Source organism: Manis javanica, chromosome 3 (assembly GCF_040802235.1).
Source record: "Manis javanica isolate MJ-LG chromosome 3, MJ_LKY, whole genome shotgun sequence".
Lineage (NCBI taxonomy): Eukaryota > Metazoa > Chordata > Mammalia > Pholidota > Manidae > Manis > Manis javanica.
The window spans coordinates 198,606,351-198,628,054 of record NC_133158.1 but is presented as its reverse complement, the minus strand read 5'-3'; the positions used below and the strand labels follow the sequence as shown (position 1 = coordinate 198,628,054).

The window sequence follows — 21,704 nt, the reverse complement described above, 5'->3', positions numbered from 1 at the left end:
TAGCCACTCTTTCAACTATCCTGTAAGATCTCATCTCCCTTTGCTTCTCATTTTGTACTCTTTTCTTGGCAGATTTCATCCACTCCCATGGCTTAACCATCTTCTCTATGTTGCCAACTCCCAATTTTATAATTCCAGTTTTGAATTTTTTTTTAGTTCCTCATATGAAATGCAAACTGCACCTTGGATGGCTGCTCTAATTTGGACTTCAAATTCAAAATGTTTAAAAGCAAATTCATCATTCTCTTTTTTATAACCTGTATCTTCCTTTGTGTTCCCCACCTCAGTTAAGCCAACTTCTTAACACCTAACGACTACCAGAACATTATGCTTTGAAATGTCTCCTTTGCACATGTCATGTATCTGTTTTCGTAATAGCTTTTTCTGCTGCAGCCTACATCAGCCCTTGCAGTGTTTCCTACCTGGACTTTTCCTGTAGTCTGGTAACTGCTCTTTCTCCCATATTTGCTTCTCCTTTGATTTTCCACAGTGCAACAGGATTTATCTTCTAGTGGAAGGTTTTGTTTATGATGCCCTGTAGCTTTAAAACTTTCCTGGATTTCTACTGCCTCTATGGTGAAGTCTACATTCTGGCTGGGCACACAAGGGTCTTCACAATCTGACCTGACCTCAATTTTAGTCTCAATGTTTAAAGGTTTGCCTGTATTCCACTCTGTGCTCCAGTTTTGTCAGACAACTTGTGCCTGCACCGTAGCCCCACATTTGCACATCTGAAGCTCTGTGTATGCTTCCACTTCTATCCAAGGTGACTTTGGGTAGAAGTCCAGCTTTTTGTTCTTCCAACTGAAACCTTAAGTCAATGTCCATCTCTGATATAATGTCTTCTGGAAAGCTTTCCTAAGACTTTCTGTTGTGTTCTTATAGCACTTATTTTTCTTCTTCAAATGGTAACTCAGGGACCCAGACTCCTATTTTGTGGCTCCTGGGGCTCAGGGTGAGTTCCTCTAGATGCTCTGCATCAGGTTGGAAGATGAAAGAGGTAAATGGAGGATCCCATGTGGGATGGTTTGTAGCATGCATCACTGCTGTCTGCAACCCAGTGGCCAGAACTCCGTCACATGGCTGCAGCCCGCTGCAGTGGAGGATAAAGGCAGTAGACTTGCTGTGCCCAGAAAGAAAAGGGAAATGGTTTGGTGAACAACTAGTGAGTGTCTTCCACACTGGCACATTGGGAAATGGTTGGTATGTATGTTTGTAAAGTGAAAGAACTTGTTTATTTTAGCAATGGGCATTAGCCGAATAATTCTGTATCAGTGCCCCTGCCTTTCAGATTCCTTACTGGCTTCCAATTGTAATACAATAAAAGGAGACATTATATCATTTGCTCCTACTATATGACCAATTGGACAGTTGGTCAGAAAACTGATGTTATTGCTTACCCACATACTTTCATTAATACTATTTATAATATATAACCCTTATTGACATTATAAATTTCAAAAATAGACCCCTATCCAAAGAACACTAAAAGTATCATGAAAGTCACTTAATCTATATTCCCTATAATGATTTATAAATCATTCCAAATTACCTCGCAATGCTGCCATGCCTCAAGGTCATGAATTTCAGAGTCCATCCCTTTAGAAGTTTGTTTGGTAATGGAAGACCCTGTGCAAAATGTGACCCAAATGTGTGTCATAGGAGTGCTGGGGATTCAACTTTGACTGTACCACTTCCTGGCTGGGTATGACTGATAAAACAAGTTGGCCTAAATTTCTTCACCTTTGAAATGACAGGCTTTTAATGAATGACCTTTCAGGCCTCTTGCAAAGTCTACAATCTTTTCTAGGATCTGATTGAAAGTGGTATTTGAGAGGGGGTGGTTTGGTTAATAGGCTAATGGAATGGCAGTCAATGGAGAGTTTATTATTTCTAAGTGAGTTAAGTTAAGCAAAATTGTGTCTAGTATTAGAAATATATTAATCATCCTTAAAAGTCAGGGAAATGTGCTATCTGAAATATGAAAGGTCTTCATTACTGCTGTGCTTATCATCAGACTGAAGCGCTATGATTTTGGGGCCCATTTGCAAAGGCTGGTCCCCTCCTCAGTGCTCATGTGCTGGCACATGCCTGTCATTCTGCTAAATGGTCCACTGCCGAGAGTAGCCAGTGGTTTTTGTTATCTTAATAACATCATCTCTGAAGATGCTATTATTGTAGTAGAAATAACTGTCTGTTTATTGACAAAGAATGCTTGGAATGGTTCACAAAAAGCTTAGTAAGGGGCCACATTAGTAAGATTAGCATCTGAGAAATACGCATCAGTTCTGCTCTATCTATACCAGAGCTTAGATGTTTTCCTACCATCCTATCCAGTACCAGTATTTTAACCTGCTTTAACTTTGTTTGCTCCAGATAACACTCATGAAATAGTAAAAGAAGGTTCCAGAAATTATGTAGATCAAGTTAACACAATAAGCTAACTATTAGTCCTGAAAATATAGCAGGACTTGGAGTTGACACCTGTCACCCAGAACCTCATCTGCCACTCATTAGATGTGCCAATTTGGCCAAATCTAAATTTGCTGTTCCTGATTCATTATTTATGGAATTAAAATAATGCATTCACTTTTTAATTTATTGAGCATCAACTCCATGCTAGGCACTGTTTCGGGATTGGGTAAATAGTAGCAAGCAAATTCCCACTCACATAGTCTTATATTCAAGTAGAGAAAGACAAACAAAACCCATATTTGGTCAGATGGCAAGAATTGCTTAGTCAAGGAAGGGTTCTGAATAGGTGACATGCGTGTGTAATTGCAGAGAAGTGAGGGCAAAATCATGTGTCTATCAGGGAAAAGTGTGTTTCACGAAGAAGGGAAGGCACAAAAAGGAGCCTGAGAAAAGCGATTTCTTTCTCACCTTCATTACAGGGTCACTATGAGGAGCAAATGAAATAATATATGTGGTCTCTATGTTGTTAAGTATTATATTCATTTTCACTGCTGTTAGTATTTTTACAGCTTTTGTTGCAAAATGAACTATTTTATGTTTCATTTTGAAAGAGAAATTCTCTGACAGAAAACTGAAAGGACATGTAGCAACTGCCATAAACCTGAGGTTCATTGGTGAAAATACACGTTATCTCTACCTTCAAAGAATGTATAAACTAGCAGACGAAGCCTGTAGAAAAAGAGCAGAGTATCAGAGAAAAAAAATGCATGGCTAGTGTCAGAGTGACGTGGCAATCTAGTGAATCATCTCTGAGGTTCGAGAATTCAATGATTCTTATGACATAAGAGAGAGATTTCTCTATTTAGGAATGCTTCTCTCTACATCAGCTTTACCTCTCCCTTTCTCCTTCTTTTCTCTTTCTTGTTTCTCCTTCCTTTTATGCACAAATTTTGAAGTGGTTTATAAGAAGAGTACAAACAACAAACAGTGATCAAGAAAGAGGAACTATTCACAGTGACATAGTGAGGAACACATTTCTTGATGCTAATTCAGACACTATTAGATCTTGTCATGGCAAGTTAAGCAGCAGACAAATTTGATAATTTTCTCAGATAAAGAGCAGTGCAGAGAAGGTGGCTCTGTGCTTCCGGTCCCCTAGAAGGGGAACAGTTGGCTTGAGTTTGGAAATACTCTTGACAACAATTTGTTTTTGTTTCTATAATACATGAAACAAATATTCAAAGTCCTCTGGGAAGTGAGGCAGAGTATATCCAAACATATAAACAACTAACTTTCAAAACAGAAAAACAGAATTGAAAGAATGTTTATAATAGTGCACAGCAAAAGAGAAATTCCACAGAGGGATTGTTTAGCATTGGTTGAAATATCCTTTTCCGGGATAAGCCACGCAATATTTAGTTGTGCATGTTTATAGATATAACCATTGCATATTTTAAATATCATTGCACATTATAAATATATTCCCCAGCCTTGACACTAACCCAGCCGTGATCTGGAACCTCTTTTATAATGATGCATGGACAATACAATACATTCTATATTTTTTCATTTATCTAGTCATTTTCAGTTCAAAAAATTTGCTACTCTTTCCAATCATCTGCTATATAACTTTGGGCTCATAGTTGTAGTGCCTGGAAAAAGAAACAGGTTCTAGAAGTACAGAACACTGAGGTTTTAAGTTGTTTCAGTCGGCAAAGAGAAAAGGATTTCTGCCTGAGTTCTCCCAGGCCTCTTTTCTCAAGTTTACATCAAGTGCTCCCCCTCCCCACCACCTCTGCCATGCCAAATCCTTCCCAGAAGACCCATGATTGTTAAACTTGAACGTGCTTGAGGCACACCTGGAGTGCTCGCTACAAATCTACAGAGCCTGATTCAGCATGTCTGGGGTGCTGCCCAAAATCTGTATTTTCAATAAGGACCCAGGTGTTCCTGTGCAGATGGTCTGTGGACCACACTGTGAGAAACACAGTTTAGAAAATACTACTCAAAAGTAAAGAAGTCTTTAAAGGAGCTGAATGCTTGAATGTTGTAATTGGAGACAAATGGTTGACAAGTAGGTCTGCTTGAGCAAGAGGCTGGGAGTGCTGTGAAATTGGAGGGGCCAGGGAGCAAGGATTTTAACAGATACTTTGGATAAAGTACATTTTTAACAGATACATTTTAATTAGGAATTGATCCAGTTCAAAGGAGGGACAGTGAGTAACAGAAAAAAAGGACATCGGTTGATCAGAGTTAGAATAGCCTTAAATGCCAGAGGAGGATTTTCCCAGGCAAACTTGAGGCCCTGAGGAAGTTGTTCCAGTTACTATGGTTAAACAACAACCACCCCTGAACTTAGTTGTTTAAAACAACATTCATTTTATTGTGTTCATGGATTTGGAATTTGACAGAGCACCTGGGAGTTAACTTGTCTCTGCTCCAGGATACCTGGGAATTTAACTGGCAAGACTCAAAGGTTGGAGGAACTCGGTGAATGTGTCTGGAATCATTGGCTGGCTCCCTCACTCGTGTATCTGGCACCTGTATTACTGATTTGAAGAGCAGGACTGCCAACTGCAGTTCCCACACATGGCCTTTCCATGTAGCCTGGCTTCCTCAGAATATGGTGACCTCGGGGTATTTGGATTTCTTACCTGGTGGCTCAGAGCTCCAAGTGTGTGTTCCAGTAAACAAGGTGGAAACGGTAGCATCGTAAGACCATGGCCCCGCCTCTGAAGTCAGTCTTACTCTGCTGTACTCTATTGGTTGAAGAAGTCACAGGGCCTCCAGATTCAAGAAGGGGAGAATTTAACTCCATTTCCAGATGAGGTAGGAGCAAAGTCATATGGTAAAAGAGCACATGGTATGAGGAATACTGATGTGCCATCTTTAGAAAATAAAATCTGTCAGGATCTAGGGAACAAAGTGGGTAAATCAGTAATAGCAAGTTCATTCCAGGCAGTACCATACAGTGGTAAAAATGAGTATACCACAGCTACATATACTAACACGGAGGAACCTTAGAGATGCTGTGTCAATGAAAGTGTGAGCAAAACTTGTGGAACACAGTACGCTACCATTTTTATAAAGTACAAAATAGTTGAAAATAAGCAACACATTTTTATTGTTTGGGTTACATATGAAGTATGACTTCAAAGAAAAAGCAAACCAATGACAGAAGGAAAGTCGTGACCTCTGAGGGTTATGGGTGGCAAGCTGCAGGAGTGGAGCAGAATATACAGGGAATTTCTAGGTTTCAATAATGCTCTACTTTTAAAATGGTGGATGGGTTCATGGGTGTTTATCCCACCCTCTATTCTTTTACTGCTATTTTTCCCATGCTGACTGAGTGATTAAGTTATTTATTCATTCAACAAATAGATGCCTGACATGTGTTAGGCAGTCAGAACGGAATGATAAATAAGACAGTCATTTATGGTTCCCACCTTTTCAGGAGGGGTTTTTGGTGAAGACATACATAATGGAAGAAACAAATAAACAGGGGATGACAACAGTGAGGTAAGTCCTTTCACAGGAGGACAGCAGTGTGAGGGCATAGGACCCAGCCTTGGAAATCAGGAAGGTCTCTGTAAGGAAAAAAATGCTTAATAGAGACTGAAGATGACTAAACAGAGGGAAGAGCACATGTAAGGAAGGGTATGGAGGTGAGGGGGACCTGACATGCTTGAGATACTGAGAGAACACTGAAGATGAAGCAGGAAGCAGCCAGAGATGTGCTTGGATACTATGGTCCACATGCCCTCTGCCTTCCCTGTCCCACTGTCACTCCCACAAGCCATTCTTTCTCACCTGCAGCAAACTATCAACTCAGCCTTCTGTCTTTGACTTTATCACCACCACCTCAAACCGTGAAAGGTCATACCTGGTCCCCGACTTGACAGAAGGGATTAGTGGTGAAGAAATACATAGTGGAGGGAAGGCCTTGTAAACTGCCCTCATGCAGACTCTTGGTTTCAAGGGCCTGGAGCCTACTTTAACCAATTCAAATGAGAAGAAGATTATTGTCATAAACAATGCTTTACCATCTATAGGGCTCGAGGATATAGGCGGTGGGACTAGTTTACAGGGACATCCGAAACCAGGGGCTTGAATGTCACCAACACTCTGTCTCCTTGGTGCATCTTTGTGCATTTACTCTCTGCTGACACCTCTGATTCTAAGGGTCACATGACAGAAAGCATGACCACTGACTCCCTCAGGCCCAAGTCCTAAAATCTGGGGAAGAGACTTAGCTGTGGCTAAAGTAATAATGTAGCTCTCAGGGAGGTCATATAGAAAGATGGGAGCAATTACTTGAGAAAGGATCCTCCAGTGTCCACATCTATGTGAAGGACTGGTACTTTTTCCTAAAAGTAATAGAGTTTTAATAGGATAGCAATATAATCTGATTTGCATATAAGAGAGATGAATTTGTCTAGAGTTTGGAGAATGGTTTGGAGTGGCAGCAATAAGGTCAGAGCGAGAAAGACGTGTTGGTAAGCTTGCTGCAGGTGGGAAAGCACGTGGTGTGGGACGTTGGGACATTGAGGATGTACTGAATTTCTGTTTGTTTTCCACTAGACTTGAGCTATTCAAACTGTGTCATTAGAGCATGTTTCTGAAAAGTCTAGCACAGTCTAACTAACACCCAAAGAGTGGTGGAAATGTTTCTGTGGCCAATAAAATAGCCTTTTCTAGGAGAATAATAAGTCCTTTTCCTCTTCACTATTTGTAAAGAAACAATAGTCACTGAGATGTTTTGAGGGCCTCCTTAGTGTTTGCATCTGTCCTTTTCATTAAACTCTCATTGCTACAATTAGGAGGTAGATCCAGGCCCAGGGGACTCCCTTTTAGAAAAAAACCTGAAACATAATAAATACAAAAATAGACATGGAAGTTGATTTGTATTTAGACTGGGAAAAAGAATCATAGCTGACAAATCCTACAAACATTTCAAAATTCATAAAAATAATAAAACATTTCTATTCACCATTTGACATACCTCACCACAATTTTTTCCTGATACATATATTTGTGAGCTATGTATTTGTTATTTGCCTCCTTATAAGCTAAGGATTATGTAATACTTCCCATAGAGAGAATAGAAAGTCAATTCAGCCTTCAACTTCGTGGATTGAATTTTTTTAAATTATTAATAGTTTAGAAAAGTTTCCTTCAGCATAACAGATCATTATTGGTAATGTCCTATAAATTGTTCTCAAATTTACAAAAAAACTAACAGATTTTTTTCATAAATGAGTTGCTTTTGACTTTCTGTGAGGTGTGGCTGAAAGTACATATTTGTTTTATAAACCGAGGAGTTCTGGAATATTCTATTTTGTACAATTCCATTAAAAAAAAACAAAATATGGTGTGTTTATAATTACAACACAGGTTAAATAGTTTCAGTGCATATGTTACATTGTTGAATATACACCTGAGAGGAGAGAACATCTATTTTGATTAGTTATCAATGAAAACCAAATCATTCACTTTAAATTTTAGATATCCAAGGGTTGGAAGTCTTGGTTTCTGGCTCCATACATTTCAAAATGTGTTTCCCCTCTACCACTCATACCTTTGGGGCCTATGGGGGGGTTATGTTGCAATATAGCCTTTGGCCCTGCACCTTCATGTCAAGACTCTAGGTAAGATGCCATTGGGACATAGGAGAGTTTCTGAAACTCTGCACAGGGAAAGATAGTAATCCTCTATCTATACAGGGAGCACATTAAAATTACATATACATTGTTCACCAAACCCAAACTACATCTCTCTTCAACTCAAGTTCTCCCTAGTCTGATTCCCTAAATGCCCACAGCCTCTTCAGAGTTCAACAGAGGAAGGTAGGAGTAGGTTATGGACTGAATGCCTGTGTCCCTCCAAAATACATATGTTGGAGTCCTAGATGTTTGGAGGTGGGTGTTTGGGGAGGTAATTGGGATTAGATTAGGTCACGAAGACGGTGACTTCATGATGAGTTAGTGTGCTCACAGAAGAAAAGAGCTTCCTCTCTCTCTCAACGTATGAGGAAGGAGGAAAAGCCATAGGAATACACAGCATCTCACAGGACCTTCTGCAAGCCAGGAAGAGGCCTTTCACCAGAATTTGACCACACTGGCATTCTGATCTCAAAATTCCAATCCCCAGAACTGTGAGAAAATAAGTGTTTATTTAAGCCACCTAGTCTATGGCAGTCTGTTGTGGCAGCCCAAGCTAACTAAGGTGGAAAGAGATGGTGGTCTTAACCAATTAATATCTTATTTTTGCAATGTTGATAAAACCACATGACTATGGGAAGATATTGCTAGGGTCCTTTCTGAGGCTGTGCATGGGGCTCACACAATTAAGGGGCCAAAAATTAAGCTTCGTTCACTTCATAGTAAATTCATCTTTGGCCACAGCCCTGATTCTAACCCTTAATACTTTGTGCTCAAATCATTTTATTAACCTTCTAAAGAATTTCTCTGGATCCAATATACTCTCTCAACTTGGCTGCATAACTACGGCAATAGTCTTTCCCAACTACTGCCTTCACCATGACGTTCTCTGCTTAAAGACACTGGACATGCATAGAATTAAACCTAAATCCCTTATTCCGATATTCAAGGTCTCTACAATCTGGTTGTAGTTTTTTGTTTACAAAGTTTTATCCCATGACTTCCTACACACATACACACAATTACTGGGGGCCTATATAGTTATAGGCATTTCCCCAAATGTTAATATTTTTAATTCTTTTAATAGCCTTGTGCAATTTACAAATAAGAAAACAGAGCTCAGAGATGACAGCTGGAACTGGAGAGCGGGTCTGTCTGATCCAGTTCTTCTGCTATTGGTAATGTGCTGTGTGCCTCTAGCTCAATCCTTGACTCACTGAATTTGGATACGGTTAAAGCCTTCGCTGAAATCCCACTCTCTCAGGAGAGTTTTTCCAATTTATTTCCTCACCTATGGGCCCTTCCCTACTTTGAACTGCCATAGTATTAGATACTTACATTTTTCAATGGGCATTTTCTGTACTGCCTTACATTTTTAACTTAATTCACCCTTTTGTGCCCAACTCTAACTTGACTGTAAGCCCTTTAGAGCAAGAGAGAATGATACTTTTGTATATCCCTTGATACACCTGGCAAGGCTTCCTAAACCATTTAATAGACATTCTAGATTGAGTATATTTGTTCATTAGTGGGACCCATAAAATTAAGGTCAAAGGTGGGGAATAGCCAGCCATGTACCCTTCCGTTATTTGTCTACACCACTATTAGATTTTTAGGGCAAGGAGAGTTGCCACAGGGCTTTGGCTTTAAATTCTTCTCAGAAGTACAGCTGCTCATTGACAAGACCTCAGAGAATATTAAAACAGCACAAGCACCAGTTGGCATTAGTTGACACAGCGATGTTATTCCCCAAAGTAGTGTTCTCATAGGTGACTGACACAGCCATCAGCTTTCACAATGATGACAGAAGGTAAAAAAGCTTGGTTCCCTAGGGACTCTAAACACTTTAACTGGCGAAGAAGTTGAAATTTTCTGTATCACTCTGACACGTGTCTAACATCTCTAAATGTTTACTTTTCTATCATATTCATTGTCAGTCTTTACATTTCATAAGGAGTACTACATTCAGCTTTCAATTCTATTTTCAAAATGTATTGTAGATCATTTGCAATATATACAAAAGTGGAGAGAATAATAAAATGAACCCCCATGTGATCATCACAAAGCTTTTAAAATTAACATTCTATGATCAATCTTGTTCTAGTTCTCCTCTAGCTCTGGATTATTTTGAAGAAAATCCCAGAAATCATATTATTTCATCACTTACTCTTTTTAAAATATGACTAAATCTTTGACAAAAGCAGCTTACAATCGAAAGAATTAGTGATAACACATTTAACATAACAAATTTAATAAATTATGACATTTGGTTTATATTTAATTTTCCAAAAAGTAGTTATTCAAAATCACTGTATTATAAGTATACTGAATATAGAAATCTTAAATCATCTCAAGGAAAATAAAAGTTAATTTCATTCATCTAATTCAAATAGTGGGAGCTAGCTAGCAGGAAAAAGGAAAATTTCCAACGAATATAAATGTTGATCTGGAAAACATTTTCTAGATGGGTCTAAGCTGGAAAACATTTTTCAACCCTGTTTACCTAATTCATATATATATTCTGCCAATCCAATTGTTTAGCAATATGGTAGAATTTGTTTGATTCCAAAATGGTCATGGGGTCATTGAGATTTCCCTCAAGTGAGTAGTTTTACAGAGCTTTGGATCTAATCAGAACGATAACAGCACATGTAATGGGGAAGAATGTGTTGGTGGCATAAGTCATACCTCATCCCCCATTGACTTTCTCTTGACGTCAGTTTTCCTCCTGCCGCAAAGAGAACTGAAGGTTCATTTTGACACTCCTGACAAACTTAGAATGCAGGGCAAGTGAAGAAAGTAAAACATAGACAAGTTAAAAGACATTTAAAGAGGCTATAATGAAACTCATTCAATTTCTTTATCCTTTTAGTTTATGATGTCTCTCATTGTCTCTTAGAACGGATTCGTGCTCTCCTCCTGGTTGCTATGATGAGACAGATGTGGAACTTTTCATTTTCCTGGATATGCAGACTTCAGCTGTCATCTCAACAGAATAAGTCAGCCTACAAGAGAGCTCAGTTCAGCCTTTTGTTATTTTTATTTTTGTGATAGTCAGAAAAAAATGACTGATGTAATGAGAGGACTGCATTTCTAAGCTCCCCTAGGGGAGATTGCCTATAGAGGCATAAATGATGGCAAAAGAGAGGTGGCAGGTGGTAGGCTGCAAGAAGGTGTAGAGATCTCTGAATCTGTGAAAAGGGGGCAAGTGGATAGGTTGGGGACTCAAAGAGTAGTAGAATTCTCTGCACTGTTCTCTCCTTCTCGTGCCTCTTGGGAGGTAGGACTCTCAGTGTCAGGCTCCCAATCTTAGTAAAACCCCACCCTACATCTCAGCTGTGGAACCACCATGTGGTTTGGACTTTGAGCCACCTACCAGCAACAGTGATCAGAGTGGGCTGAAAAACAGTGGGCTTCTCATCCAAGTAAGACTTCAGCATCCACCTTGGACCTGGGCAAAGGTGGGTGATAAAGACCCAATAATAACCAAAATTGATATTCATATAACCTGTTGGTTAGATAAAATATTATTTAGAAAAATAACAAAGGTAGCATTTCTTAAACTCAAGATGTGGAGTAAAATTCATGACCACTGCATTTTATACTTTAGCTACTTTACTTTCTCAGAGATTTTGAAATAATTCCCAGAAATGCTAGGGAAACTTTCTTTCAATGGGATTATTCATGCTTTTGAAGTTCTGGGGTTTTGTTTTCATACATTATGGATTGAATTGCATTCTCCTCTCCTCTCCTCCCCCTGTTAAAATTCATATATTGAAGCTGTAACTCCCGATGTAACTATACCTGAAGATAGATACTTTAAAGAGAAAAATTAAAGTTGAATGAGGTCATAAGTGTGGGGCTCTAATCCAGTATGACTGACTGATGTCCTTGTATAAGAAGAGAGAGGAGAGACACCAGGAATGTGTGAAGAGAGGAATGTGATGAGACCATGTGAGGACACAGCATGAAGGCGGAGGTCCACAGAGCTAACAGAGAGAGGCCTCAGGAGAAACCAGCCCTGCCGACACCTTGGTCTTGGGCTGCCAGCCTCCATGAGCATGAGAAAATAAATCTCCATTGTTAAAGGTGCTCAGGCTGTGGTATTTCATTACAAGCAGCCCTGGCAAATGAATACAAACTATTACACTATACTTAATACTTTCATGTGCAGGTCCTTATTCTCACAGGAAATCTGCAATATTGGGATTCCAGTAGAAATCTAGTAGATTTGATTTACACTCTCCTGGGTAAAGTGACTCACTTTCTGAAAAGTGAGTTGCAAGGGGCTACAGAACATACCGGGCTGCCGTGGCCAACACCCAGAAAATGAATGCTGCCCAGGGACTGAAAATAGTGGGACAGTACGTACATGTGCAGGGTGGGGAGGCTCTACTCCATTCAGTTAAAACCCTAAGTACTTTCCCCAGATGTTGTGGTAATTTGTTGATATGAACTCGCTGCATACATGGTAGTTAACCACGGTGATGATAGCAAATTAGAAAAATTACTTTCTTGTTTCTTTATTTCCCTGGACACTGCCATTACAATTCTGCTTAAAATATTTAAAGATTGAGAATCAATCTGCTTCTCATTTTATAGCCCTCTAAAATTGCTAGTTAAATTCCATACGTGCTGTCAAAAGAGAAAGAGAGAGAGAGAGAGAGAGAAGACAGGAAAAAATGCAAACACAAGGGGTACCTATTACTAAACTAAAAGTTCCTAGAAGTCAGGGGCTATATCACTGTATCTTTGAGAACCTTAAATGCACCATTTTGCATATAGTTGGCATTTATAATTAGTTTAATGCATTGCAACTCAGAGACAAAGAAAAGCACACAGATAATATGACTGTAGAATTAAGATTAAATTTTACATATGACATGTGAAATCAATTTTTTCACTTTATAATTATAAGCCGCATATGAGTGAAAATATGTGAGTAGGTTTTAGGTGGGCTAATATACTGATAAGAAATATAGATATTTCTGAATATCTAGATATTTCCAAATATCTATGTTATTAAGTATTGTGAACAACAAACAAATCAATTGTCCCAACTGGTCACTTTAATGTGCCTTGCTTTTTTCCTTTCCAGCTTTCTTGAGGTATAATTGACAAATAAAACTGTAGGATATTTAAAGTGTACAACATGGTGATTTGATATATGAATGCACTGTGAAAGGGTTTCCCACTGAGTTAATGAACACATCCATCACCTCACATATTTACACTTTTTTTTGGTGGGGTTTGTGTTTTGTAGAAATATTTGATATAAAACACATCCTTCTTGTTTAAAAACAAATAATAGTGAAGATTAATAGTGTCATTTCCTAAATATATAAACTTGGTAATATGATTATTTAACTTACAATTTGTCATGTATTATTAGTATATATCATTATATTAGTAGCATGTATCATGTATGAAAACAAAAAGAAGCCCCTATTTTAGGGTTGCACATAAACAGGATTCTACCAGAAATCAGTGAGAATTGAACAGAGGTACATGGTTCTATGTCTGTATAACCAAACAAATGTATGATTAAGTTCTGTTTATTAATCTATCACTTCCTGTCTCTGACACATTCCATAAAGTGCCCACAATATCTATGACATAAGCCGAGGGTGTCTGTGTTGGTGGAATTTTAGCTGGGCTCTCTAGGCTCTGAAACCTAATCATAATAATAGCAATAACATCAGAAGCATTTATTTCGTGTAGACGAAATATACAATCTTCTGTTAGGTGGTTTAATTCATTATGTTTTCTCCTACCAAAAATTCAGGGTGAAATTGAGATCTAACTTGGTTTCTGTTCATAGAGAAAAGTCTAGTGATGAGGATTTTATTAAGTAAACAATGTCAGAAGTGCTACAATAATAAAACTGGCACTTTAACCAGTACCTGCGGTGGCTTCCTTGAGGTGGTCACACTGGGACTGGACCTTAATGATGGCTCTAAGTTTTCCAGAAGAAGGTGCTGGGCACTCAAGACAGAGGGAACTGACTTGGAAAAGCATCTGGGCATGATACAGCATGATGCATTCGGGGAATAATTCAGACAAACCTCAGAATTTACCAGAGCCCCGTGTCTCCTTCTCACTGAAAGAAAAAACAAATAGCCCAATGACATAGTGGCTTTGTATCAGCTGTTTGACTTGGTATTATCTTTGTAAGAAGCCCCACCAGACATCCTAGTTTTAAAGACTGTTGGTGGTGTGACTTTCATGTCCTATCCTAGAAAACCTCAAGGTTTTTATAAGTCTGGTGGCCTCTTCAAAAGTCTATTGCATCTTATATTTTAAGAATAAACATTTATTCTTAAAAATAAACTAAATTGAAGCACTTTTATGTTTACATAAAGTGAATTTATTTTTATTCTGTAATTTGCACAAGCTCTAGAGGATGATAAACTTTGGCCCCTTATCCACTTTCTCATTTTTAAGACAGCAAGTAAAATGAGATGATAACTTGACTTGGGAAGAAGAAAAGCTTGCCGTGGTTATATCTATGAATTTCTGACTTTCTTTTCTAAATCCAACAGATCTCAGCATCCAGATTTAAACTGTTAAATAAGATCAGGACACCCTAAATAATGAATAACATTAAAGAGTAAATGTGATCTATGACTCACAAATGAAACCAATAATTTTATTATTGTCTATTAGAGAAAAGCTCACTTCCCTCTTAACTTTCAACTTGAACAAGTCTGAAAATTCTTATGTGAAACATATTTTTATGTGAAGCCATAATGTCCCAAATTCAAGCATAGGCTGGCAAAAGACTGAAGAGGGAAGTGATGGAGATACTTGGTTTCTTCTGCATGCAATGTGAGTATCTTTTCTTGTCCTAGACTAAAGCAGGGTGGTGAAGTCACAGTCATGTTGCAATAGCTGCCTTCTTGGGAGAGCTGGTTTTTAGGGCACTGTCCCTTGAAGGGATCACAGCTTCAGTTAATTACATGAATGAGGTATTCCCCACAGGATGCTGCAGTTTTTAATCTTTCTCCTTTGTCCCTCAGTGTCTTTCTCATCCCTGGAAGACTGCCTGGAAAGAAGGGCATTCTCGGAACCACAGCAGCCTGTACTTCCACAGTTCTGTTTCATCCAGAGGGTCAAGGTCAGTTCCTGGCTACAAAATGTAGAAGCTGACCTCCAAACCAAAAGGAAGTACCAGTTTTATAATTTGTCCAGGAAACTAATGCTAATATTTCAAAGATGGACATGCTTGATAGCTTTTTAAATATCAACTAGGTCAATGACTGTATTTTGTGGTAACTACTCTGCATCTTTCTACCAAGTAATGTACTTTAAGAATTACTGAATCCATGGAAAGAAAAGATTAGAATCAATTAAGTAGAATTTCCTACTGCATGCATGTTGATCAGTAATGGAAGGTAAACTTGGCACATAGGTCCTGGTTTACCTAATAAAGTCTTAAAAATACAGCAAGATTATTAGTTGAAACAAACTTCCATGCAAAAACTGTTACCTAGGAATGCTCAAAAGATCAGTGTTTAGTTTTCTTGGCTTAACCATCTGTCTGCCTCTGTAATTTATTTGCTGCTCTAACTGTACAAGATGGAGAATATATAAATTATGCTATGGCTCTTTGCTGGGAAACCAAGTCATTTCTAGAGTCAAAATATGACTTGAGGCTCTCTTGTCCCCTCCTGGTCTGAGCCAGGAGCTCTGTCCTCTTGCTTTCTCTCTAAATAAAAGCCTCTGCCTTGCTCTCCTAAAAAAAAAAAAAAAATATGACTTGAATGATACAAATTCAATAGTTTAAAGCTATAAAACACTTTTTCTGTTACATATTGCTACATGGTTTATTTATTGCAGAGCTTCCCAGACACTTTTCTAAAATTTTGGTATCATTAATATACAATTACATGAGCAACATTGTGGTTACTAGCTTCCTCACATTATCAAGTCCCCCCCACATACCTATTATAGTCACTGTCCATCAGCATAGTAAGATGCTATAGAATCACTACTTGTCTTCTCTGTGTTGCACAGCCATCCCTGTGCCCCCCACACACTATAGATGCTAATCGTAATGCCCCCCTTTTTTTCCCCACTCTTATCCCTCCCTTCCCACCCATCCTCCCCAGTCCCTTTCCCTTTGGTAACTCTTAGTCCATTCTTGGGTTTTGTGATTCTGCTGCTGTTTTGTTCCTTCAGTTTTCCTTTGTTCTTGTACTCCACATATGAGTGAAATCATTTGGTACTTGTCTTTCTCCGCCTGGCTTATTTCACTGAGCATAATACCCTCTAGCTCCATCCATGTGGTTGCAAACGGTAGGATTTGTTTTCTTCTTATGGCTGAATAATATTCCATTGTGTATATGTACCACATCTTCTTTATCCATTCATCTACTGATGGACACTTAGGTTGCCTCCATTTCTTGGCTACTGTAAAACAGTGTGCCAATAAACATAATATTTCCAAACTCATTCTACAAAGCCAGCATCATCTAATACCAAAACAAGAAAAAGACACTGCAAAAAAAGAAAACTACAGGTCAATATCCCTGATGAACATAGATGCAAAAATACTCAACAAAATATTAGCAAACCAAATTCAAAAATACATCAAGAGGAGCATACACCATGATCAAGCGGGATTCATCACAGGGATGCAAGGATGGTACAACATTCAAAAATCCATCAACATCATCCTCCACATCAACAAAAAGGAGAACAAAAACCACATGATCACCTCCATAGATGCTGAAAAAGCATTTGACAAAATTCAAAATCCACTCATAATAAAAACTTTCCACAAAATGGGTATAGAGGGCAAGTACCTCAACATAATAAAGGCCATCTATGACAGACCCACAGCCAACGTCATACTTAACAGCAAGACGCTGAAAGCTTTTCTCCACTTCAAGCTCTACTACAAAGCCACAGTAATCAAGACAATTTGGTACTGGCACAAGAACAGACCCATAGACCAGTGGAACAGAATAGAGAGTCCAGACATTAACTCAAGCATAAATACTCAGTTAATATACAATAAAAGAGCCATGGACATACAATGGGGAAATGACAGCCTCTTCAACAGCTGGTGTTGGCAAAACTGGACAGCTATATGTAAAGGAATGAAACTGGATTACTGCCTAACTCAATACAGAAAACTAAACTCCAAATGGATCAAAGACCCAGACAGTTTTTATCATGACACACCAAAATTATCTTATTTGCATAAGCAAACTGGAGTAAGTGGAAGAGGTTGCCTATGGTGACGGGGCCAGGGTCTCCTTGGCTTCCCCATTCTTCTCCACACAGGCCTGAGAGATAAGAGTCTAATGTCTTGGTATACTTACAATCTATTCAGGGGCATGTATTTTGATCTAGTTGGAGCTACTTTAAAAGCTCACCTGAGAAATCCAGCTACTCATTACTTACAGTCAGTCATCACATTTTAGAATTGAATAGGATCTAAAAACATCTTTGGAGTGACCATTCAATTCACAAATCAGACCACCAAGGAAGGAAGTAATAGAAGGACAGAGTGGGGAAGGAAGGGATTATGCAAAGAGAACTAGGTCTGAATCTTGGGGCTACCGTTTAGTATGTCTGCAGTCCTAGGCATGCCACTAAGCCTCTTGGTATCTCCAAGTCTTCATGCACAAAACAGGATAATTATACTTAACTTGCTATTTCAAGATTAGAAATAGTATATATGAATTACATACCAAGTGTGGTATGTGACACATAACTAATTGCTAATCTGCTGAGTGACTTTCCCATTTTGTGGAGCAAGACATAGAGCCTGAATTAAAATTCTACACCCAACTCCTAGCTCAGTGTATTGTTCATACACTGTGTTATCTTAGATATTTCAAAATATTTTGACCTGTTACGTTAAGGACTCACTGTCTCTTCCCTGTTGAAATTTATATGTTGAAACCCTAACCCCAATGTGATGTTATTAGGTGGTGAGTCCTTTAGGAGGTCATTAGGTTTAGGTGAGGTCATGTGGGTGGAGCCCTCATGATGGGATTAGTGTCCTTATAAGAAGAGACCAGAGTTCTCTTCACTGTGAGGATACAGCAAGAGGGTGGCCATCTGCAAACCAGAAAGAGGGCCCTCACCTCTTTATCTCACTTTATTAGCGCAGGTAAGCCTGGGGGAGAAGAGATCCTTTAGTAAGAAAGCAATATTTCAGTGTTTTCACAGACTTGGGGCCTTGGAACAACTTGAAGACTTGCAAAGGTGAAGTTTTCCCCAGCCCTGATACACAGGTGAGGCAGCCTGTATGTATGGCCAAGGTCTGTCACCTCTGTGTGACAGGTCTCAGAGCCCATCACGAATCCTTGTGTTTTCACTGCTCTCAGTGTTTCCCCACTGGGCTTTGTAGTTGACTATGGATGAATATGCTGATGGTTCAGACCCCCAACCCCATACAGTGGATCAGTACATAAGTGATGAGAGAAGCAGGGAGAGACACGCAGAGACCATGGAGAAGGCAGGGAGAGGAGGTGTGGTGGAAGCAGGAGGAAGCTATGGTGCTGGAAGCTAAGAAGTGGATGAGCCGAAGGCTCCTCCAGATGTTTTCAAGTCATCTGGGATAATTTTAAGTTGCTAACAAGAATAGTGTGACTTGAGGCCTCTGTAAAGTGACAAGCTGCTACCTAACAGTATCATACCACACCTTGCCTTAGGCAGAGACTAAGTTTCTCTAGTGTTTTGATAAGGTGAGGGAGTATTTAACCAAGCAGTTATTTAGCTCTTAATTAAACTCCAAAAAGTTGAAGAGATACTTCAAAAAAGTCAAAATGAACCAGTTTGACTAATATATGTGACAATCTAAATTGATATTTGTTGTGGTCACTTGGAGAACTGATTCATTTTGTAGGGTATCTAGGTTTATTTACCTTGTTTTAAAGGCAGAGGAGCTTAAAAACTATAAGGGGCTAAGATTAATATTCAAAGAGATTACAGTCACTCATCCATATATATTTTGCTTGGTGAGGCCTAGGAAAACATATGCTGAATTGTACCAAAATATATGTGCAATTAAAAATAGAGGACTGAGGCAGTGAAATCTGCCTTCAAATCCTTCAGCAGGAATTGGTAGAGACCCCTTTGCCCCTGAAGAGCATTGCTTTTCAACTCTTCAGCAAATCACTGTTCTTTTGAGACTAATTTTTCTTATTCATGATAGGTTGCACTGGCCTTTGTCTTAGCATTTAATCTTAAATTTACTTTAATACAATGATCTAGGTGTTAAATCATAAAAAGAATTTCAATTTATTGTACATATATAAAAATATCAGATATTCTGCTGGTCTGTATGTGTGTGTGTGTGTGTGTGTGTGTGTGTGTGTGTGTGTGTGTGTGTATGAAATATCTCTAATCTACACTACAGGCAGGCAAAGTGAGTATTATAAATCTCACTTTACATAAGGGAAACTGAGGCTCAGTTCTTTTGGTGATTGTCCAAATTTAGGATCCAGTCTTGTCTGCCTAGGAAGCCTACAGTCCTTGTTCACCATACACATTCTGAGGGGTGTAGAGATGTTTGATATTCAAGAAGTCATATTTTTGACTTCTTTGAGTCATATATACAGTATAATTCACTTATTTGTTCTACAAATATTTATTGAGATTTTATTATATTCCAGGTACTGTGATAAGAGCTGAGTCTACATTGATGGACACAACGAACAAGGCGCCCCTATCCACATAGGCAGTTTCACTGTCCTGTGGAAGAGTTTGCTAGTTGACAATTACAGTAAGGACAAAAGCATAAATGGTTGTTATTGACAGGTGCTCCTTCAAGTCTCCAAATGCTGACTTTAAGAAAACAAAAATAATAAATACAAAAAATGAGAAGATAATACAGCCATTTTGATTCTTGCATTTTGTCTCTCAAGGTTGCAAATCTTTCTTACAGAGATATTCTTTTGACCCCTTCTTCAAAAGATAAAGTCATTTGTCCTCAGGTAAATGTATATACACTGAAGTCTAAAGATTCACCATAGGTAGTATCCAGAATGCCACTCCCAGAGAGACAGGGTCTGTGATTACAAATAGAATAAAAAAATAATAATATTTTCATTTTTGCAAAGAAGCCACTTAAAAAATTTTGATAGCATGAGAGACATAGGTACGTTATTCCTAGGAACTGACTTCTCTCTTTTTTTTTTTCTTTCTTAACATGTCTAGTGTTATTAGTAAGCAGAGAATTAAACTTCATCTCTGAGTATTTATTTACTTTGGAAATGTAGACTAATGAAGAGTAACATTTATGTACCTAATAAATAATTAAAATATACAGTCCCTCCCCAACATATTTGCTTTCATTTCAGACATAATGTAACAGATTCTACTGTTCTTTGTCCTGGACTATTCATTGTCCTGCGTGCTGACTAATGAGACTGTGGTATTTAATCTGTCCTTGACCTCATCTCTCTGTCAGCTACTCTGCCATACTCATGCTAAATATGGTGGCCTTAATAGTCACTGCGCTTTCTCCCCCTTCATTTCTAACCCCAACCTGGCTTTGATGCACCTGTTCCTATTATAAATGAATCTCAATGTGAAAGGTAATCATATTCAATTTCCACATTTCCTGAGAGTGAAAATCTTTCAGCCAAGGAGAGAACTTCATTGTAGAGTTTTCAGTCTCCTTTACCCGGGGCTTAGTACAACCAGACTTGCCCAGATATGCCTGAGAAAGTGTCAAAAGGAAAAGATCAAAATAAAGGCATTAATGAAGCCAAGAATAGTTGCCTATTGTTCTTTACTCTCAGATCCTTTTTTAAAAAATGAAATGCTTGACTGACAAGGATTCAAGCGCTTGCCTTTGTTGATAAAGGCTAACTCAAAATGTTGAAATAATTTTGCAAAAGTGCCTTACTGAGGTGCCAAATAAAACAACAAAATATAAGCTCCAATAAATGTTGCACTGACAAATACAATTCAATGTTTCTTCAGATTTTGCAGCTAAGAAAAATAATTCATGAGAGATTTAGAAACTCCAATCACCTGAGACAAATCTTGCCTTCACTTTTCTTGACATTTTCATGCTTTAACTCTATCATCTATCATGGTGTTATCAACATTTCCATTATTTACTCAACCCTAATTGACATTTTTATTCCACTATTTGCCCTGTTTTACTTATAGCCCAAGGCCTGCAGGAGTGGAAGGAAGCCTCACATTCAGACTGCTAAAGGGAAAGGTCATTTAAATAAAACTTTCAATAGTCCTAGTTCCTGACTTGTAGATGGGAGGTTATTCTGCCAACTTTCTACAAGTCTAAGAAGTGACTTCTGAGTGTAGAGACCATTGTCATTGCAGTCAAGCAGATGACTCATGCTGTGTGTATTTCCAGGATGGATAGTCAGCAACTCTTGCCCCAGGCAGGCAGAGCTGCGGGTCCTCCTCCCAACCTTCCCTGGCTTCAAAGGAGATGTTATATTCCTGTCTCCCACTGGCGTTGGGTTGGGGGGGTGATTAGAGAATTTAGGTAGACAAGATCTCTCCATTCTAGAAATACGTACACACACACAACATAGAGAAAGGTTACTATATAAATCTTATCTAGATATCTATATCTAGAAACATAGAAGCTTATGTAGAGACACTTATCTAGAAACATACATATTTTGAAAT

The 21,704-nt window shown here is 38.5% G+C and overlaps 1 long non-coding RNA gene across 6 annotated transcripts in view; it reads left to right on the top strand.

The window, feature by feature from the left end:
- Nucleotides 1–20,936, top strand: part of LOC140848542 (uncharacterized) — a 50,219-nt gene extending 29,283 nt beyond the window's left edge. For 4 of the 6 annotated variants that reach the window (XR_012129623.1, XR_012129620.1, XR_012129619.1 and 1 more), the window contains 3 exons: nt 15,095–15,192; nt 18,250–18,325; nt 19,709–20,936. This is a non-coding gene — a long non-coding RNA (uncharacterized lncRNA). Of the gene's footprint in view, nt 1–10,974; nt 11,537–15,094; nt 15,193–18,249; nt 18,326–19,708 lie in introns of all 6 variants that reach the window. The other 2 variants (XR_012129622.1, XR_012129621.1) reach the window with 1 other exon arrangement.
- Nucleotides 20,937–21,704: the final 768 nt, after the last annotated feature.